This window comes from Anolis sagrei, chromosome 2 (assembly GCF_037176765.1).
Source record: "Anolis sagrei isolate rAnoSag1 chromosome 2, rAnoSag1.mat, whole genome shotgun sequence".
Lineage (NCBI taxonomy): Eukaryota > Metazoa > Chordata > Lepidosauria > Squamata > Dactyloidae > Anolis > Anolis sagrei.
The window spans coordinates 181,318,434-181,342,129 of NC_090022.1; positions in this window are offsets into that span (position 1 = coordinate 181,318,434).

Here is a 23,696-nt window from a genome sequence, read left to right on the forward strand (position 1 = left end):
AATATGGGATCTAAGGTGGCTCATAATATAAAGCATAGGATGAACCAGAAGTTTCTTGCTAGGAAAAGCTGATTTTATCAGAGAAGTACTTTGCTGGCACCCCGAAAGAGCCAATTTTATGTCAAAGTGAAGAGATTCAGTGAAGTGCAGAAAAACAAAACCGACATTATACATGCTGTAAATGTATGAAGCAAAATACAAGTCTGCATTTTATCTTTGCTTTTAACGTTTGGAACTTGAGCATTCAATTGAAAAGCTACATTGTCAGCAGAGGATATATTAATATGTTCTTGTAAAACAGATTTGCGGAATGGCTTCCCTCCCACCCCCTTTGTATTGTCTGTAGCACTCGGTGTAAAAAATCCCTGAGTCTGCAGAACAATGTGTTTTTTTACAAGATTTGAATGGAATTCAAATTGGCTTGATGCAAGGTTTGATGGGGACAGTAGGACCATTGAATGTGACCACTTTTCTAGCAATGAGACTAACCAGAGTAATTTAATCTTTCTTTGGCATGTCTCACCCACTTCCCTCTTAATTAGAAGTTAGCACCAAGACATATGTTCATTGCTGACATTGTACATATTTTCTTTTAGTGAATGTTTTGATAATAAACAACAGCACATATTTTATACATGTGTAGAATTGTATTGAGTGAAGCTGGCAGATGATGACATGAATTGAGAACAGATGACAGTGACTTTAGTCCAAATACATAGAGAATTTAACACACTCAATTTCTTGCCTGCCTCCTTCATTTTTCATTTCTTTCACCACTGATTCAATCCACTGCAATCTTTTAATAACATCATCCAAAATTCCTGTTATATGCACAGTGCAGTCAAGAAGTATAACGTACAGATGGCATATCCATCAACTCCTGATTCATTTAGTTTATACAGATTTATAAACCTCTGAACCTTCATTGAGAGTCCAGTCTTTGTAAAGATGACTGAACTTGGCTTTTTAACAGGTCATCCAATCGAATGAAGGAAGGCATTTTACTCTCCTGGCATAAACCACTTTGTCAGAGATCCAACCTGTTCTATGTATTGTCAAAGGCTTTTATGGCCAAAATCACTGGGTTGTTGTAGTTTTTTTCGGGCTGTATGGCCATGTTCTAGAAGCATTCTCTCCTGACATTTCGCCTGCATTTGTGGCAGGCATCCTCAGGACCTCACAACGTCTGAGGATGCCTGCCTCAGATGCAGGTGAAATGTCAGGAGAGAATGCTTCTAGAACATGGCCATACAGGACGAAAAACCTACAACAACCCTCCACCCATTCTCGTTGCCGTCTTCTCATAGAATTTGATTACTGTATATACCTGAGTATAAGCCTAGTTTTTCAGCCCCCTTTTTAGGTTGAAAAAGTCCCCCTCGGCTTATACTCAAATCAAGATTATTTATTATTTTACTCTGTTGTTATTAGTATTTTATTACATGTATTATTTTACTCTATTTATTATTATTACATTTATTAATTTACTCTAATATTATTACACTGCGGTGGTGCAGTGGGTTAAACCCCTGTGCTGGCAGGACTGAAGACCGACAGGTCGCAGGTTCGAACCCGGGGAGAGGCGGATGAGCTCTCTCTATCAGCTCCAGCTCCTCATGTGGGGACATGAGAGAAGCCTCCCACAAGGATGATAAAAACATCAAATCATCCAGGCTTCCCCTGGGAAATGTCCTTGCAGCGGCCAGTTCTCTCACACCAGAAGCTACTTGCTCCTGACACGACAAAAAAATTACATTTATTATTTTACTTTATTGTTGTTATTACATTTATTATTTTACTCTATTTTTTAATTATTATTATTATTATTATTATTATTATTGCATATATTATTTTACTCTATTACAGGCATGGACCAACTTGGGCCCTCCCTCCAGGTGTTTTGGACTCCAACTTCCACAATTCCTAATAATCGGAAGACTGTTAGGAATTGTGGGAGTTGAGGTCCAAAACACCTGGAGGGCCCAAGTTTGCCCATGCGTGCTCTATTATTACTGTTATTACATTTTCATTATTTTAATCTATTATTATTATTGCATTTATTATTTCACTCTTTTTATTATTATTGGAAGGATGCGTAAGCACATTTACATTGAAGGAGGTTAGAATAATGGTTCAATCAGAGTTGGACAGTCTTATCTAAAATTACACTTTTATGTAAATATTCAAAAACATTTCACCCACTGATGCCTCAATTAATGTAATTTTATTGGTATCTATTTTTATTTTGAAATTTACCCATAGCTGCTGCCTTTCCCACCCTTGGCTTATACTCGAGGCAATACATTTCTCCAGTTTTTGTGGTAAAATTAGGTGTTGGCTTATATTCGGGTCGGCTTACACTCGAGTATATACAGTACATACATGTCCACTTATAAGGTTAAACAGAAATAGAGCTGCTTCTTTCATGCAGAAGGCAGATTGAAAATTTGCTTGACCTATGCTTTATCAATATTAATGGCAATCTCACTTGTGTGGGAAGTGCAGAATTTCTCCGAACAGAAGAGAAGGACATGTCTGGAGGTAGGGCATGCTGGAGATAGGGAAGAGATAAGGACATTGTGCTCCCAAATAAGACTTTTGCTCTTCCCAATGGCATTTTCCTCCAGCATTGCAGGAACATAACACTTCATTTAGGCCTTTACCTGCCCCTTTTCCAGCCAAAGAAAAGGGGCAGGTAAAGGACCGAGCTGTGGCACAGCTAGTTAGGAGCCAGCTGCATTAAATTACTACTGGCTGAGAGGTCATGGGTTCAAAGCCAGCCCAAACTGGAGTGAGCTCCTGGCCATTAATAGTCTAGCTTGCTGTTAACCTGTGCAGCCTGAAAGACAGGCTTCTCTTCTCCTTTTCCTCCCAATCTCCTTACTCTCAGTCGCAGAAGTCTGAAACCTACTAGGCACTAGAACTCACTGTAGTTGGTAAAAAAAGGAAAACGAAGTTGAAAATGTAGCAGTAGTGTAATTTTGAAAGCCAAGATTACTATGAAGGAGAAATGACGGGAAAAAGTGGCAACATCTTGAAAGGCGGTATTCCTAATGATGAAATTAATTTTAAAAATGCTATGCCAGGCTCATGACGCAGTATTTGGGGAGAGAAATGTCAATGCTCCATAAGAGACCTCCCATAAGAACACCCATTATTCCACGTAACTGAAACAGATCCCATCCCACATGTTTTTCTCTGCTTTCTCCTGTTTCTATGCGCATCGGGAGCTCAGAAAATACTTTCCAATTGGCTCCAGGTCCCCCACTTCCCTACACTTCATATACACTTCACAGACAAGGTATCATGAGTGAGAGGCGAAAGTCACCTTGCGTCAAATGATGGGACCTTTATCGTTTCATCTATGAACTGTTTTAAAGTGTGTGGGAAATTGGGGGGGGGGGGGGTTGCATGTGATGAAGTCCCTAGAGTGGTTGTGTGAGAAGGGATAGAAACAGAAAGGTGACAAATGGAAAATGGCATTATCTTGAAGAGTCTCTGCAAAGTTTAATGAATAAGGTAGAGCTACAGCACAATAAAAATATCCGAAAACATCCCTGCACAGTCTTTCTTAAGTTTCATATATAAAGCCTTTTCTGGTTCTGTTTGTACCATTTCTTGTGAGCGATGGGAGCTGTCAGCACAAACCATTGTCTTTTTGTGACTTTCCCTTAGCAATCTTTGGACAGCTCTAAATGACCATGGAATGGTATAAGACCTTTAACTGGTTGCTGTAGATACACTTTTTCCTCTGACTGTGTTTCTGGGGAAGTGGGACTCATACTCTCCAAATCTATTGTTCAAGATCTTTTGCAATATTCTTCTTTTCAACAGCAAGGAAAATCCCTATGAAAATCAAAAAAAAGATTTAAATGATTTAAATGAGGGGTCCTCTGCAGGGATTGCCGTGGATGTAGCGTACCTGGATAGATGCGGGGAATGCCGTGGTTGTAGCGTACCTGGATAGATGCGGGGAATGCCGTGGATGTAGCATACCTGGATAGATGCGGGGAATGCCGTGGATGTAGCGTACCTGAATAGATGCGGGGAATGCCGTGGTTGTAGCGTACCTGGATAGATGCGGGGAATGCCGTGGATGTAGCGTACCTGGATAGATGCGGGGAATGCCGTGGATGTAGCGTACCTGGATAGATGCGGGGAATGCCGTGGATGTAGCATACCTAGATAGATGCGGGGAATGCCGTGGATGTAGCGTACCTGGATAGATGCGGGGAATGCCGTGGATGTAGCATACCTGGATAGATGCAGGGAATGCCGTGGTTGTAACGTACCTGGATAGATGTGGGGAATGTCGTAGATATAGCATACCTGGATTTCAGTAAGGCCTTCAACAAGGTCCCCCATGACCTTCTGGTAAACAAACTACTCCAATGTGGGCTAGGCAAAACTACGGTGAGATGGATCTGTAATTGGTTAAATGGACGAACCCATTGGTGAACCCAGAGGGTGCTCACCAATGCTTCCTCTTCATCCTGGAAAGAAGTGACGAACGGAGTGCCACAAGCAGTGTTCCGTCCTGGGCCTGGTTGTGTTCAACATCTTTGTTAATGACTTAGATGAAGGCTTAGAAGGCAGGATCATCAAGTTTGCAGATGACACCAAATTGGGAAGGATAGCCAATACTCCAGAGGACAGGAGCAGGATTCAAAACGATCTTGACAGATTAAAGAGATGGGCCAAAACTAACAAATGAAGTTCAACAGGGACAAATGCAAGATACTCCACTTACGCAGAAAAAACGAAATGCAAAGATACAGAATGGGGGACAATGATGCCTAGCTCGAGAACAGTACGTGTGAAAAAGATCTTGGAGTCCTCGTGGACAACAAGTTAAACTTGAGCCAACAATGTGATGTGGCGGCAAAAAAAGCCAATGGGATTTTGGTCTTCATCAATAGGAGCATAGTGTCTAGATCTAGGGAAGTAATGCTACCCCTCTATTCCGCTTTGGTTAGACCACACCTGGAATATTGTGTCCAATTCTGGGCACCACAATTCAAGAGACATATTGACAAGCTGGAATGTGTCCAGAGGAGGGCAACTAAAATGATCAAGGGTCTGGAGTACAAGCCATATGAGGAGCAGCTTAAGGAGCTGGGCATGTTTAGCCTGAAGAAGAGAAGGCTGAGAGGAGATATGATAGCCATGTATAAATAGGTGAGAGGAAGCCACAGGGAGGAGGGAGCAAGCTTGTTTACTGCTACCCTGGAAACTAGGACACGGAGCAATGGCCTCAAAGTACAAGAAAGGAGATTCCCTCTGAACATGAGGAAGAACTTCCTGACTGTGAGAGCTGTTCAGCAGTGGAACTCTCTGCCTTGGAGTGTGGTGGATGCTCTTTCTTTGGAAGCTTTTAAACAGAGGCTGGATGGCCATCCGTCTGGGGTGATTTGAAAGCAATATTCCTGCTTCTTGGACTGGATGGCCCATGAGGTCTCTTCCAACTCTTTGATTCTATGATTCTGTGATTCTGTGATCCTCAAACTAAGGCCCAAGGGCCAGATACAGCCCTCGCTCAGGGTCAACCTAAATCTGAAATGACTTGAAAGCACACAACAACAACAACAACAAACCAAAAGCAGGCCCACACTGCCCATTGAAATAATAATGTTTATATTTGTTTAAAATGGTTCTTCATTTTAATTATTGTATTGTTTTTAAGTGTTTTTTTGCACTACAAATAAGAAATGTGCAATGTGCATAAGAATTCATTCATGTTTTTTTCAAATTATAATTTGGCCCTCCAACAGTTTGAGGGAGTGTGACCTGGCCCTCTGTTTAAAAAGTTTGAAGACCCCTGATCTAAACCTTGAAACACATTCAGATGAGTTCTAAAAGGGCAGATATAAAGTTAGTTTGGTTAGTGTGGAAGACTATGATCAAAGTCAATCAGAAGACATCTTTCTCCCTTGGTGCCTCTTAGCTTAGAGGTATCAAATAGAAGTAGTCTCCAATCTCATTTTGTAGGACACTTTATGAATACTGGAGTGAACAGAGGTCATATTTTCATGTCAATCACTTTGGAGCTGTGCCCAGAAGGAATCTGACAGATAATACCTGGAGGCTGACAGCGATCACAGAAACTAAGGTCATGTAGAGGGAGACATTTGATCTATCAGCCAAGAATACCATGAGACACTCTTTGACAGTGCCAAGCCATGATAATTGTTTTCAAGCAGGTGGTCCTCTTCTGGTAGTAATAAGCAGTACCATTCAAACTGGTGTTGATTTAGAAAACCACTTTATTTTTATAAATAAAAATAAAGTGGTTTACAGCTTTACTCAAATATTTCAAAATAATACGTGGAATAACACAGAGCTAACCCCAATGGCTATATATAAGAACAATCACTCAGTTTATTATTATTATTATTATTATTATTATTATTATTATTAGTTGTAGTAGTAGTAGTAGTTGCAGTGGTGTTAGAGAGCTAGTGTGATATAGTGGTTTAAGTATAGGATTTATACTGTAGAAGACCACAGTTCAAATTCCTGCTTAGTCCAAGGTGACACTCTTCCAGTCTTTGTTGTTGTTGTTCATTCTTTCAGTCATCTCCGACTCTTCGTGACCTCATGGACCAGCCCACGCCAGAGCTCCCTGTCGGCCGTCACCACCCCCAGCTTCTTCAAGGTCAGTCCAGTCACTTCAAGGATGCCATCCATCCATCTTGCCCTTGGTCAGCCCCTCTTCCTTTTGCCTTCCACTTTCCCCAGCATAATTGTCTTCTCTAGGCTTTCCTGTCTCCTCATGATGTGGCCGAAGTACTTCAACTTTGTCTCTAGTATCCTTCCCTCCAATGAGCAGTCGGGCTTTATTTCCTGGAGGATGGACTGGTTGGATCTTCTCGCAGTCCAAGGCACTCTCAGAACTTTCCTCCAACACCACGGCTCAAAAGCATCTATCTTCCTTCGCTCAGCCTTCCCTAAGGTCCAGCTCTCACATCCGTAGGTGACTACAGGGAATACCATGGCTTTGACTATGCGGATCTTCTTTGCCAGTGTAATGTCTCTACTCTTTACTATTTTACTATTTCTTCCAGTCTTAGGGGAAGGCAATAGATCTTGTTGACGTAGAACTTGTCAACAAAACCCTCGGATAGGGTTGCCATGGAACCAGAGTGGAGTAGTGATTTTAGTGTTGAACTACAATTCCAGAGAAGAGGTTTTGATCCCTGCTCAGTCATAAAAACCCACTGGGTGATCTTGTATGAGTCATACACTTAGCCACAGAAAACCTGTGATACGGTCGGCATAAGTCAAAAATCACTTGAAAGCACATAACAACAAAGGATGCTATAAGTCAGAATCACCTTTAAGGTTGAGTCAGAATCAACTTGAAGCTGGGATGTTAGAATTTACAGTATTTATTTTATTTACAGTATTTTACCCAGCCCTTTTCACCCTGAAGGGACTCAGAGTGCCTTATAGAATGCACTTACGGCAAACATTGCCAATTATGCAATACAATTAACAAGGACAGACAACACAAACAGAGGCAAAGGCAGATTTTCCCATCTTATTTCCGGTATCTCGGAGACTGTGCTCGACTCCAGCCATGGGAGGTACTGTCGCTCCATCTTCCATGCCAAGGAGCTTCCTCCGATTGCTGTCCTTTTGAGGGTGCTTTTATTACCTCTCTGCTAAAAGGAGTACCTATTTTATCTACTTGCATTTCTGCGTTCAACCTGCTGGGTGAGCAGGTGAACTGGGGCTAATGGTGGGTGCTCATCCCGCCCAGGCTTGAACTGCTGACCTTCTGATCAGCAGGATTTTTCTGCAGCACAGTGTTTTAGCCTGCTGTGCTAAGCCCAGGTCCTTGAGAATTTAGATTGCACAGAAGCTGAGGGATAAAAGGAAGTCAACTTTTCGCCAGGTGAAGGGAAAGTACAACTTATAGGCTCCACTCCCAATGTCTTGTTTTTTTTTAAAAAAAACTTACTTTAAATGTCAAAATGTTGCTTGTGTCTTCTAGGACAAAGCTTCTTAAACTATGGGTTGCAACAACCAATGGGGCCACTGTAGCTTAATGTGGGAGGGGGGGGGGGGTCGCAAAAATCTGGCAACAGTAAAAGGTTTCTTCTAATCAAGGTTAAAGAAGAAAGGACAAAAGCTGGGTTGCAGCTAAACATTAAAAAAAACCAAGACTATGGCAACAAGAATGATTGACAACTGGAAAATAGAGGGAGAAAACGTGGAGGCAGTGACAGACTTTGTATTTCTAGGTGCAAAGATTACTGCAGATGCAGACTGCAGCCAGGAAATCAGGAGACACTTACTTCTTGGGAAGAGAGCAATGACCAATCTCGATAAAATAGTGAAGAGTAGAGACATCACACTGGCAACGAAGATCTGCATAGTTAAAGCAATGGTATTCCCCGTAATTACCTACGGATGTGAGAGCTGGACCTTAGGGAAGGCTGAGCGAAGGAAGATAGGTGCTTTTGAACTGTGATGTTGGAGGAAAGTTCTGAGAGTGCCTTGGACTGTGAGAAGATCCAACCAGTCCACACTTCAGGAAATAAAGCCTGATTGCTCGTTGGAGGGAAGGATAGTAGAGGCCAAGATGAAGTACTTTGGCCATATCATGAGAAGAGAGGAAAGCTTGGAGAAGACAATGGTGCTGGGGAAAATGGAAGGAAAAAGGAAGAGGGCCCGACCAAGGGTAAGATGGATTAATGGCATCCTTGAAGTGTGTTAATAATAATAATAGTAATAATAATAATAATAATCTGGAAAACACAGATCATGTTTAATCTTGGATGCTAAGTAGATTCAGCCCTGTTTAGTACCTGGATGGGAAAGCACCAGTGAATACCAGGTACTATAGGCTAGGTTTAAGTGGAAGGAACTGGCAAAACTGCTTTTGCAAATTCCTTGCTTAAGAAAACCTTATAAAATTAATCAAGTCACCATAGGTTGGCTACCAGCTTGAAGGCACCCACACACACATGGATAAATATCACTTTGAACACTACATTGCAAGTATGATGAAGTATTTGTATTTTTGGAGCAGGTATTAGAACAATTTAAGACAAAACAGCTTAGTTGGCGGCAGCAAAATGTATCAATCTAATGTATGAAGGTTTTAATGGGAAGTCAGAAGCATTTGTTCATAGTACACTCAGTCCCTAGAAACAAATTGAAGCTTTGATACACCAATGTCTCCCTTGTCACACCCATCAGAAGGAGTAGCTGTGTGAATCTCTCCCTCCATCTGAGCCAGTGCAAACCTGTGCAAAGCCTTCTTAATCAGAACTGTGCAAGGTTTAGTGTGCCCAGGATGTGCAAAATGTGTATATTCTTTTCTGCTTATCCTGTTTTGCATCTCAGGATAGCTTGCGGGTTTTCAATACATGATTGTGCTTTGGAAAAATACAACAGTATATTGGCCTTTGTGTGGAAAGTTCTTCCTCTGCCAAGGTGGACAGCCTCTCAAATTGGATCTGGCTCTTGCCAGATGATAGTCCCCCTGAGTTTCTCTAGTGCCATTATTTTACAGAGAGAAGCTGGTTGCCCAGGTGATACTGACTCATCCTACACTGGGAAAGCGTGCCAGAGAGACTCTGCTGGGCCACAAAGTGGTAAAGCAGGGATGGCATTTCAAAACTGTAAAGTGCATATTTGCACCACCACATGTCCTCGGAGAGTCTGTGCCCAAATACTGATCAGACAAATTCAGCTTTTCGAACTCTAGCAAAAACCGCACGGGTAGTATTGGATTTTCCATTAAATCCACTGAAGAAGAGGCTGTCTGTCTGGATTGGTGATGAAGGAAGGAAGCGTGAGTCAGCCACAGCAGCCCAGAGTCTGGGTGATGGGAAAGAGACAACAGGCCCATCACTTGTAGAATTAATGGAGTAGCTGACCCTACTGGGACATAACACTGCGCAGTGTAGATGAGACAAAATAATGGCGTGCGGAGGAGGGAGAAAGTTATCTGCTATCTAGAGTTTTGAAAAGCTGGTTTTTGGACTATAGTTTCTAATAAGGGATACTGGAATTATATGGAAAGACAGACAGTCCCCACGGTACAAACAAGATAGGTTCTGTAGGTTTAAGTTTAATTTGTATGTAAGTTAGAACATGGAAAAGGAATTAAAAAGAAAGAAGAAAAGTTACTTCCACAAGAAGAAATGAAATTTTGGACAGATGATATGTAAAAGCTGTGGCTTGGGAGGGGAGCACAGTGGTGAGGGATAGATAATATGTATAAGCAGAAAAATAACAGTAGATGCCAAAAGTTAAAGTATTGTAGGTTGTATTGAATAATATGTATCTGCTGTAAAATAAACAATGTATAACAAATGTGTTGAACTATTTTATATATATATATATATATATATATATATATATATATATATATTTAAAGTATGTAAGTTAGACATGTACATTTTAAAAACTGAACTCTGTCCAAAAATATATAAGCCTTGGATAGCATACAAAAAGGCTAACACTCCTGTGGTGTTTTTTTTTGTTTGTGTGTTTTTTGTTTTTTGTTTTTTTTTTTTGCTATCTGTGCCGCTGTTCAGAAGATTTCACCTCACTTTCTGTCCTTGTGATAATTGCACTTTTAAAAAATTGGTTTGCTGTGGGGACAAGTGTGCTGTCGCGCGCTGGGCCTATAGCAATTGGCTTTTGAACAGGACGTGCTCTTTGTGCCCAGCGGGAAGCCTGGGTGCCTCGGATGAGAGGCCCTATGGGTTTTCCTATACAAAGTCTTTAGAAGCCTAAAAGTTTAAAAAAGTTCTTTATTATTGCTTAGATCTTCAACAAACAATCTTAGATCTTCAACAATTCAAGCAAATGCTTCTTAACTTGTCTACAATGGACAGGCAACTTGCTTGGAGAACTATTTCTTTCCTTTACAAGGAAAACCCTTTTTGGCCCTTCCCTGGGCAATCTGCTTTCTAGGCTTTGCTGGTGTGGGCCCTACTCCCGGCTCCAAATTGCTTCTTGGGTACCCAAGTAGACCTACCAGCCAAGGCTCTGAAGAATTTCCAGCTGGAGTCCTTAGGATTTTTCCCACGAAAGTTGCAGGTCCGTTTCTCCAACCCCAACAAGGGTTGTGCTGTAAAGCGTTTCTCTTAAAAGCCTTTCTTTAGAGACTGTTCTTAAAGCTGTGAGGCTGTAAATTCCCCAGCTAGAGCTTTTGGGACTGTTTTCCTCCGGACTTTGTAAGAAACGAAGCTTCTCTACAGGTAGAAAACTTTCATGTCCTGTAGCTGAGCTTCCAACTGTAAGACTGAACTAAAATGGTTCCCTTTCCCTCCTGAACCTGGGAAAAAGGGCAGAACTAAAACTTAACGATGATAGACAGGTGGCTAGCCCTATGACTGCAGCCTAGCGGGAACCATCCAACTGCAAAATGCATGGCCACAACAAGCACATGCAAACGCTCAAAGAATGAAAGAGAGTTTGGAGCTCCTGGTACAGCCATACCAGCACAACGAGGATTGGTGATAAAGCTTGGCTGAGACATCTTTCCCCCATGATAACTCTTTCAGGAGTGAATTTCCCTTCCAAAGTGGAGATTCTCTCACTTCCTGTTGTTTCACCTTCATTCTTAGCTATGAGTCGTTTGTAAGTCGGATATTTGTAACTCGGGGACTGTTTGTAGGTAACTTATCTCAATTTTATATGAATTCTCCATAGAAATTTGGTCCAATGAGATGGTGTTAGGGAGGTAACAGTGGTGTCTGCTTGATAAATGACTACCATACAAACGTCATCCACAGAGCACCAAAAGACGCAGGGAATAACAGCCAACATGCCACTGAGATTGGCTGCCATTCTTTGTCTTCAAATAGGTAAGCATTTAATTTTCTCCCCTGCTACTTTGTGCCTTGAAGTCATGTGTGCCAACCCATATGTTTGTGTTAGCAACCTTGTAAGTGATCAAGAAGGTCCTCTGTCATACTGTGCTGGAGGCAGCTGTGCTATTAATTTCTGTGAAATTACTAGAGCAGGGGTAGTACATAACATTACCTACTTACATAAAAGAAGTGAAACTAGGTATCTCATCTGTGACTTCTTTCCTTGGTGACAGTGTACCCTAAAAGGAAGAACTAGCTTGAGATGTAATCATAGAATCATAGAATCATAGAGTTGGAAGAGACCTCATAAGCCATCCAGTCCAACCCCTTGCCAGAAAGCAGGAAAATTGCATTCAAATTGCCACTGACAGATGGCCATTCAGCCTCTGTTGAAAAGCTTCTAATGAAGAAGCCTCCACCACACTCTGGGGCAGAGAGTTCCACTGCTGAACAGCTCTCACAGTCAAGAAGTTCTTCCTAATGTTCAGATGGACTCTCCTTTCTTGTAGTTTGAAGCCATTGTGTGGAGGGGTTAGTGTTTTTGGAGTGTGTGTGTATGATTAATGTACAAGATGGAAAATAGCACATACACACCCTTCACACACTGGCACATGAATACATATGTCAACAAATCACTCTCACGCACTCTCACACTTCCTCCTCACTTCTCTGTAACTAGGGTCAGTCAGAAGTGAAAGAAGAGAGGTTCCCTGCACCTTTCATGGTGGTTCAAGTAAAGCTCTTTCAACAAATGGAAGCTGCACTAGGCAGGCCCGTAGCCAGGATTTCGTTTCGGGGGGGGGGGGGGGGCTAAAAAGAATTTCAGGGGGGGGTTTCAGGGGGGGCTGAGTTTCGAGGGGGGGCTGAGTCTGAGTGAAAGAGGGTCTAGCCTAGCAAACCTTTTGTATCATTACCCCAATACCCCCATGCATATGGGATATATTGAGTATGGTGATCAGATCATGATATGAATAAACATAACAGTTTAAATAATGCACCAGTAAGGCCTTTTCGCGAACCACCATGAGAATTTCGGGGGGGGCTGAAGCCCCCCGAGCCCCCCCCCCCCCCCCTGGCTACATGCCTGGCACTAGGTAAAGTCTTCTTGTCACACTACTCCTAACGATTCAGAAGCCATCTCTTACTTGCACTGCAGGCTGCTGTCCTTTTCACCAATGATATCCAATGCATTAATTCTCCTTCCCTGGCAATGCTTTTCTAGCATTTCAAGGCAATCTAAAGTAGTAGCAGTTTCAAAAGAAGTAAAACTAGGTATCTCATCAGATGGGGTGAATTCAGCATCCTAGGACACTTTCACCTCCATTTAGAAGATGGAGCGCCACAGTGGACATCACACAATGTTGTGTAAGTTCTGGCGGAGGCCCTGCGCCCAATCTGCTTGGTGTGTTATGCTGGCTCAAATGAAGGGAGCAGCAGGATGAATCATCGCCCCGCATGCAGCTCCCTCTCAGCGATACTTTTCCTATCATAGGGGAAAAGCGTTACCCTCCTGGCGAGGCCCCTTGCTGGTTCCAATGGATTCATCCGATTCACCCCATTACTCCCTCTTTCCTCCCAGATGAACACTTCACCTGGCCTTCATGATGAGGCTGCCAGTCATCTTGTGGTCAACACTTAGGGAGTTTACAGAGATTGGCTGAAGGCCTAATTTTACTTCTGTCTATACCTTGCAAAGGCATTCAACACAGTGCATCACAGTGCTCTCTGGACCATCCTCCAAAAAATCGGGTGCCCTGACAAATTTGTGAACATCCTGCGACTCCTCCATGATGACAAGATGGCAACAGTCTTGGACAGCAATGGCTCCCAAAGTGACCCATTTAAGGTGGAATCAGGTGTCAAACAGGTATGTGTTATTGCCCCAACCTTATTCTCCATCTTCATCGCTATGATACTTCATCTTGTTGATAGGAAGCTTCCCACCTGAGTGGAAATCATCTATCAGACAGATGGCAAGCTATTTAACCTCAGCAAACTGAAAGCCAAAACCAAGGTTACAACAACATCTGTTATAGAACTCCAGTATGCTGATGACAATGTCATCTGTGTGCATTCAGAAGAAGACCTTCAAGCCACTCTAAGCACCTTCGCAGAAGCGTACGAGAAGCTCGGCCTGTCATTAAACATTAAGACAACCAAGGTGCTCATCCAGAAGTCACCAGCCAATCCCTCTCCAATGCCAGAAATACAGCTTAATGGTGTAACATTAGAAAATGTTGACCATTTCCGCTACCTTGGCAGCCACCTTTCCTCAAAAGTCAACATTGACACTGAAATTCAACACCACCTGAGCTCTGAGAGTGCAGCATTTTTCTGAATGAAGCAGAGAGTGTTTGAGGACTAGGACATCCGTAGGGATACCAAGGTGCTTGTTTATAAAGCTATTGTCCTCCTAACCCTGCTATATGCCTGCGAGACGTGGACTGTCTACAGACGTCACATGCAACTCTTGGAATGATTCCATCAGCGCTGCCTCCTGCAAATCTCTTGGGAAGACAAGCAGACAAACGTCAGCGTGCTGGAAGAAGCAAAGACCACCAGCATTGAAGCGATGGTCCTCTGCTATCACCTCCGCTTGTCCAGCCACGTTGTCTGAATGCCAGACCACCACCAAGATGCAGATCAAGAATAGGGCTCCACAGTCACGTACAGACCCACCGCCAGGATACTACACTTGGAGGACCATCATCCTCGGACTACGAGGGATTGCCTAAGTAAGTACGTATACCCCATCCCTCTATTTCTTTACACAGTCCATGTAACTGTATACATTCTGTGGTGAGTTCTTTATACTTCAGCACCCACACTATGTGCCATAATGATTTGTCCACAAGGTGACTTCAACTTTGCTATATATGTTACATTATGTGAGACCACCACTCACTCCATGGTGGTACTAAACACCAGACAATTTAGTGGCATTTTAAAGATTTATAGAACATACCGGTAATCACTACTGATATGCCTTTAATGTGCCATAAATTCCAGCCCCTACATTAAGGACATGGTAAACAATTAAACACTTGATAGGAATCTCAGCATTTTGTCAACATGGTACAGTGGTTGGAGCATTGCGCTACAATTCTAGAGACCAGAGTTCGAATCCCTGCTTGGCCATGCAAATGCTCTGATAGATCTTGGGAAAATCACAACCTCTAAGCCTCCAAAGAAGGCAAAGGCAAACCCCCTCTGAACAAATCTTGTCAAGAAAAACATGATAGGTTTGCCTGAAGGTTGTCTTAAGTCAAAAATGACTTGAAGATTCACAACAAAAACAACCGAAATCTCAAGTGTGAAATATGTCGTGTAAGACCTGTGGGCCAGCAATACAGTCCTTTATGCACAGAATAGCCACAATGGTACCTTTTCAGCAAAGTCTCTACTGTGCTTTCAGCAGATAAGGGAGAAAGTTTTCCTTTTCAGATAGCAGGCCTCCAAATCCCCATGCCAGTATGGCCACTTATCACACTGACAAGAAGAATTGGAGAGATGTCCAAAAACAAAACCAAGGAAATTTCCCCAAGCTCTGGAATGAAAAGAAACAATAACTCGTTTTTCCCATCCAGTGCCATCTGCCTTGAGAGAGACAAACAAGGTGTGTAGGGAGAAGATGGATGGGCTGCACATGATACTCCCCACACACCTCTGCCATGTCTCATTTCTTCAGAGCAAGCCAGATACATAGAAATGAGATCTATTATCAACTAGTTTCTGTTTTCAATCCTTTGGACAAATTTAGCTTCTTCTGTGCCAGTTTGTTCCAGAAGTTTGCTTTTCAGTTTAAGCTTATTCATACCAAAAAAATGAAGAAGAATGTGTCAAGAGCTGGAATGTGTCCAGAGAAGGGCAACTAAAATGATCAAGGGTCTGGAGAACAAGTCCTATGAGGAGCGGCTTAAGGAGCTGGACATGTTTAGCCTGCAAAAGAGAAGACTGAGAGGAGACATTATAGCTATGTATCAATATGTGAGGGGAAGTCACAGGGAGGAGGGAGCTGCCCTGGAGACTAGTATGTGGACCAATGGCTTCAAACTACAGGAAAGGAGATTCCACCTGAACATTAGGAAGAACTTTCTGACTGTGAGAGCTGTTCAGAAGTGGAACTCTCTACCATGAAGTGTGGTGAAGGCTCCTTCCATGGAGGCTTTTGAACAGAGGCTGGATGGCCATCTGTTGGGGGTGCTTTGAATGTGATTTTCCTGCTTCTTGGCAGGGGGTTGGACTGGATGGCCCATGAGGTCTCTTCCAACTCTATGATTTTATGCATGACTAACAGGAAACATGACAATCAGGGTATTGCTGAGGAGAATCACATTCAAAACCCTACCCAACCAAGACCTGTTCATGGATGATTTTATCTTAGTTCAATCAACTTCACAGGACTATTGTGAAGCTAAGGCAGGCATGGGCAAACTTCTTTTGGCCTAGGGCTGCATTGTGGGCCCAACTGAGAGGGCTGGGCCCAGAAAGAGGACAGCCGGGCACACACTGGGTGGGATGAACCCAGGAAGGAGAGGGCCTGTGAGAGGATGAAGCCAGGAGGGAACATGGCAGGGCCTGGGTGATCCTCAGGTTGTCCTCCTGACATAAGGATGGATCTGCTTACCCCATCATTATGCCAGGAGGAAAACAAAACATCTGCCGACTGTCCTGATCCTCCTACCCCAATTTTCAGACTGTCCTCTTGACTTTATGCCGGGAGGAGAGTGAGACAGGCAATGCCAAGAGCACTCTGGAGGGCTGTCAGCTACTGTGTGCCTTCATCAGGCCATTCTCTCAGCATAAGGATGCGGCAGCTCGCTCCATCCTTATGCTGGGAGGAGGGTGAGACATGCGATGGCTGAGAGCACTCCAGAGAGCTCTCAGCTGCTGCGTCCCTTCCTCCCCTGCCCTTCCTGCATAAGGATATGGTGAGCCACTGTGTCCTTATGCCAAGAGGACAGGGAAAATGAGGAGGGTCTCAGGTAAGTGCCCAGGGGGCCGCATCCATCCCCCAGGCCTTGGTTTGCCCATGCCTGAGCTAAAGGGTAAGAAGAAACAATGTACACTGCTCCATATGGAGAACTAACAATATTTTTATCGGGATGTTGTAGGTTTTTTCGGGCTATATGGCCATGTCATATAGCCCCCCAAAAACCTACAACAACCCAGTGATTCCGGCCATGAAAGCCTTCGACAATATGTTTATCAGTGTACCAGAATGGGGCTTTTTTATTATTATTATTTGTTGTGTCAGGGCAACCAGTCAATTATATTACATTTCTAACAGAACAAAGCAAACAAACAGACAAAATACAAAATTCGTGAGTTTGGTAGTTGATTAAATGTCCTTTGACCAGTAGTTGGCCACTTGGAGTGCTTCTGGTGTTGCTGCAAGAAGGTCCTCCATTGTGCATGTGGCAGGGCTCAGGTTGCATTGCAGCAGGTGGTCAGTGGTTTGCTCTTCTCCACACTCGTATGTCGAGGATTCCACTTTGTAGCCCCATTTCTTGAGGTTGGCTCTGCATCTCGTGGTGCCAGAGCGCAGTCTGTTCAGCGCCTTCCAAGTTGCCCAGTTTTCTGTGTGCCCAAGGGGGAGTCTCTCATTTGGTATCAGCCATTGGTTGAGGTTCTGGGTTTGAGCCTGCCACTTTTGGACTCTCCCTTGCTGGGGTGTTCCAGCGAGTGTCTCTGTAGATCTTAGAAAACTATTTCTAGATTTAAGTTGTTGACATGCTGGCTGATACCCAAACGGGATGAGCTGGAGATGTCTCATTAAGAGCCACATCCACTGTTTTAGTGTGGTGAGATGTGTTCCACACTGGGCATGCATACTCAGCAGCAGAGTACCACAGCGCAAGGGCAGATGTCTTCACTCTGTCTGGCTGGTGATCCCCAGGTTGTGCCAGTCAGCTTTCGTATGATATTGTTTCTAGCACCCACTTTTTGCTTGATATTCAGGCAGTGCTTCTTGTAGGTCAGAGCACGGTCCAGAGTGACTCCCAGGTATTTGGGTGCGCTGCAATGCTCCAGTGGGATTCCTTCCCAGGTAATCCTCAGAGTTCGGGATGCTTGTCTGTTCTTAAGGTGAAAGGCACATGTCTGTGTTTCTGATAAGTTGGGGATCAGCTGGTTTTCCCTGTAATAGGCAGTAAGAGCACCTAGAGCTTCGGAGAGCTTCTGTTCTACCATCTCAAAGCTCCCTGCGTGAGCGGTGATGGCATGATCATCAGCATAGATGAAACTCTCTGTCCCTTCTGGCAGTGGCTGGTCATTTGTGTAGATGTTGAACTGGTGAGTGGGGCTGGTACCATGTATGTCTATTGCCTACAACTCTTTCTTTCTTTCTTTCTTTCTTTCTTTTATTTCTTTCTTTCTTTCTGTTCATGAGCCACACCTTTGAGAAGCATTGATGTACGCTATCCTGAGTTCCTAGGAAAAAGTGTAGATTATAAATGAAATTAAGAAGAGTAATTTCAACAAAGCCAATGGTGACAGAAAAAGACAAAGTAGGAGCAAACACTGGCCAAGAAAGGCAAAGAGTACTTAATTTGGACCTCAGCCCTGCCCCACAGTTGGTTTGCTGAAATCAAGATGGCTTTCATGGCAGTGATGTGTCTGATTAATGTGTTTGTGCCAATACAGAGAAAAGAATGAGAGCAACATTGGGGAAAAACAAATCTTTCTGGATGTTCTTGAACTGCCGCTCCCATTACTCCTCCCCTTTAGCTGTGCTGAGGAGGGCTGATGGAAGCTATAGTCCCATCACACCTTGCGGAGGATGTCTTCCCACTCCCTGCTGCTGCTTCTTTCCAGCTGGGAATGAATTAAATCTCAAGTATGCCATGTTGGGGGAGGAACAGGAGAAGGAAGAAGGGGAGGCAGCCTGATTTAAGTATCTTGATCTGCAATATGCCAACATGCTGGATTTTTTCCCGACACCAGATGTGGGTGGGATGATGGTCTTCATGCTACGTCTACCACAAATGTAGTTGCTGCAAACACTCATCCTCTGATGGAATTATACCACTCTAAGAGAAATGTTTGTTTTTTTTCTAAGAGATTTTATAACCTTATTAACATTCCTTGTAAGTAAGCTATGGGAACCAGGAAGGCAGCCAGAGGGGTGGAAGACAGAGCATGCAGTGTTGTGCTACAAAACAGGAATTTCCCTTCTAGGCTTGATGGTTTGCTTTGGTGGAGGCGAGCTTTCTGTAAGGCATGGTGTGGTCCGTCTACCTTAAACTAATACTGCTATATTTAGCATTTACATTTATTGCCAGTAGGTTAGAAATTCACTTGCCCAGGTCGAGCATTGCCGTGTCAAACGAGGAAACATTTTCTTTGCCACTGGACTTGGACTCTGTTAGAACACACAATCTAAAGTGTTAAGCAAATAATAAATTTTATGTTATGTTTTCTTTTGTTTGCAATAGTGATATAAAACAGTCTGGCATGAAACCGAGAAACGGTTTGCTAGACATTGTGCAGAGCACACGACTGATGTGAGGACTTACGTCCCTTTTGGCTGTTCGTGATAGAAACGGGCGAGGTGGGAGGAGGCAACCTCTGTTTTGCCACTGTACATACACTCTGCAGGGAACTGCTGCCAAACAAGGCCTTCTGGCAAGGGCAGCCTTTATTATTTGAAGAGTCCATGCTTCAAACAACATAGGTTCATACATCGCTGAAGATATTACAAGCAGTGTATTAAAAGTTTGTGAAGAAATCCTAATTCCAGTTATTTTTGGTATAGAGTATACAAGTCAAAATAGGGCTGCAGGGACACAGTGGGCTAAACCGCTGAGTTGCTGAACTTGTTGACCGGAAGGTCGTCAGTTTGAATCTGCAGGACAGGGTGAGCTCCCATTGCTAGCTCCAGCTTCTGCCAACCTAGCAGTTCAAAAACATGCAAATATGAGTAGATAAATAGGTACCGCTCCGGCGGGAAGGTAACAGCACTCCATGCAGTCATGCTGGCCACATTACCTTGGAGGTGTCTATGGACAATGCCAGCTCTTTGGCGTAGGAAGGGAGATGAGCACCAACCCCCTGAGTCGGAATCAACTAGACTCAATGTTGAGGGGAAACCTTTACCTTTACATAAGTCAAGAGAGGTCTAGCTATGTTGACATTGATTCAGCCCTGACACAAACTTGCATACAAAATAGCATCTTAAAACATCATTGATTTTTCAGCCAGTTACTGAACACTTTGGCCAGTCTAAGACATCATTTAAGATTATAATGAGCCTTGAGCAATGAGGCAAGGAGGTTACTTGTACTACTTAATGAAATTAACTACATGTCAGATGGCCTCTAAATGTCATAACCTCCGATTAATTTGCACCCTAAACACATTATATAGAAAAAGACTCCCACTGACTTCATCTAAATGGGCTTTTATATAAATTATGACTAGGGTATCAATAATGACTTGCAGCTTAAACAAAGTGCAAAGAGGATAAATAAGAGATGAGGTTTGTGTTCCTCGGGAAATGATAATTCAGACATACCTAAGACAACACAGTATAACAATGACCATGTTATATGGAGGGTATTACCATGCAAACCAACTGTCACTAACCAGTCTCACAAGGACAGTCTATATATTACCCTATGAATTGGTTATAGCATTCCAGGTGAAATAATAAAGGATAAATCCCTACTTCTGATAGTGATCTATATACATTTTGCTGCTGCCTGTTAGATATTATGGTTTTATTTATTTTTTCTTTAAATATATTGCTTATATTGGTATCTGTATCATTGGTATTTTGTTGTTACAGATGACAATGTTATTCTATTCTGTAAATCTTTTAGCCACTTGTTGGCCTTTAGCTGGCAAATAATGGAAGAAGGAGGTGAAGTTGGGACCATATTTTTCGAAAAGAAAGAAAATAAAAAGTGATCAGTGGAAAGCACTTGTCTATGAGAATAATCCACCAAGAGCAGTATTTGGATAATCTTCTGTCTGGATATATACACACACACACACACACACACACACACACACACCATATATTCCAGCATATAAGACGACTGGGCGTATAAGACGACCCCCAACTTTTCCAGTTAAAATATAGAGTTTGGGATATAATCACCGTATAAGACTACCACTTTTTCAACACACACCAAATTTTTTTTTAAAGCATCGTATTTGATTTCAATATGGTTTTCCTATTACTGTACCTCCTTCTCTGCCTCTCAGATCACGCACATGCACACCTGCAACATGTCACTGCAGTCTTCAGGAGCGAGATCTGAGAGGCAGAGGAGGAGCTACGGTAATAGGATACAAGGGCGGGCCAGACAGGTAAAAGAGGTGTGTTTTTTGGGCCCAGAGCCACTCTCTTTTTTCCCATACACCAGGTGCCCCAGATGCCTGCAGCTTTCTCCGCCCTTCACTTACACCTTCCCGGTGAGGCGCCCCTTCACCTCACCATCGGGACCGCATTAAGTCCACGAATCCTGATGAGTGGATTTTCTTCTACCGTACTTGTACAGCGTCGTCCTTAATGCTTTCATACAGTCGCTGCATACGGCAGGGATGCAGCCACTGCCATTTTTGAGCTCCCCCCACAATATGCAGAAACCATAGATTCTCCAATCCGGATTGGAAGTTTTAGTACCCGCTCAATAAGACGACTCCTGGCATATAAGACAACTCCTGCATATAAGATGACTCCCATGCGTAAGGCCACTCCAGTGTATAAGACTACCTCCTAGTATAAGACTACTCCCGCATATAAGACGACTCCTGCGTATAAGACGACCCCTGACTTTTGAGAAGATTTCCTTGGGTTAAAAAGTAGTCTTATACACCAGAATATACTATACACACACACACACACACACACATACACACATACAGTAGAATCTTGCTTATCTAACCTTCACTCATCCAATGTTCTATATTATCCAACGCAGTCTGCCTCCCAACCGGACCCACAGCTGTTTCAATACATTGCGATGTTTTGGTGCTAAATTCATAAATACAGTGATTACTACATAATGTTACCGTGTATTAAACTACTTTTTCTGTCAATTTGTTGTAAAACATGATGTTTTGGTGATCAATTTGTAAAATCATGACATAATTTTATGTTTAATAGGCTTTTTCCCAATCCCTTCTTATTATCCAACATTTTCGCTTATCCTATGTTCTGTCAGCCCATCTATATTGGATAAGCAAGATTCTACTACCTACCTGATGGATAAGCAATACTCTACTATCTGTCTATCTGATCTATCTGTGTCAAGACCCAGAAGCCTTAAACAATGCCAGACACAAAATAAAGGTTCAAACACAGCTTTATTGCATACAAATAGACCTAAAATGCACTTAACATCAGTGCTGAAGGTCTCAGGAGTGATTTGGCATCAAAAAGAAGTCGTTACAAGAAACAAAAATATAATCCGGATTATAGCGCTGCTTTATAATCCGGGTTAAACAAAAGGTGAAGCAAACTGCTTGAAAATCGAAATGGCTCAAAAACACAGTCACAGAAGCAGGAAAAACGTAGTTTCAAAACTAAGAAATGTTTCAGTCACAAAGATATTAAAGTTCAAAGTCCAGAAAAGCCAAGAGCGGAGTCAAACCGGTCCGTGGTCAATCCGTTGGAAAACAAGGCTGGAATGCTGGAATCACCGAAGAAACAGAGGTTCAGGAACACACGAAGCTGTAGCCCAGGACTCAAGGTTGAAAGTTGACAGCACAAAGAATTATGTCCTATAAAGACACTTTGCCTTCTGCGACTAGATGAGCAAACAGAACCCACTTTTATCTCAAAGATCTTCCTCAGAGCTTGATGAGCTCCCCATCCTCTCGTCATCACTATCAGCTGCCCCCAAGCCTGCAGCTGAGTGCCCATCCCTCCATCTCTGCCAATTAATGTCAGGGTTCAGATCCTGCCAAGTGTCACCTGGCTGCCAGTCCCCAGTGAACCCCTTAAACTCCTCGCTAGAGGTGGGCTGATTACAAATTTCCCTTATTTGCTACACACGGGTCCAATTCAATTCCTCCTCCTCCATATCACTCCCAGACCCAGAACTACTCTCAAATCCCAGGAAGTCTTCCTCGTCAGTTGGTGCACTAAGTATTTCCCAAATACGTTTCCTTTGTAATTCCCCCTCAGACTCCGGCTCGCGAGCAGCCCTCTTTACACCTCTGCTCACCTCCCCATCCCCCATCTCGTAATCTGAGAAGCCTGGAAACGTGTCAGTATCACTCGGAGCCATAATGATTTCCCTAATGTGCTGACGCTGCTGTTCTCCCTCCGACTCCTGAGTAGACCTTTCCACTCTGATCTAGGAGTAGCAACTCCGTCAACACGCTGAACTACAACAATCTATTGATGGCGAGACAACTTCTGACTGTTACTTGACAGAAGTATTAGATATACTGAAAAACGTTTATGCTTTTCTGTACAAAAGCAAATTTTGAAAACTTTCTTTGGCTGCCCTATGGCCCTACATGTTTTTAAAAGCAGTTCACCCAAAAGTATTGAAAAATAGAACAGAGGAAAAGGGATTTTTTCTGATTTGTGCAGAGTTTGACAAAGTTGAATTTCAACCATATAAATATGTTGTCTTTCATTAGAGTTGTAGGTTTTTAATTAATGATATTACCATTTTCAAGGCACCTTATTAAATGACATCACCCTATGACACTGTAATGGATTGTCAGGTTTTAGCTCTAAAATTTCAGAGCCAGGGATCCTCTTGATCTGGGTGCCTACAACCTATCAAGTATCCAGAGTTCTTACAACAGCACTTAAAGAAAGCAGGTGTTGTTGCCGAGATACCGAGACTCAGATATAGGAAGCGTTCCTATAATATTGCTGAAGGAAGACCTGAG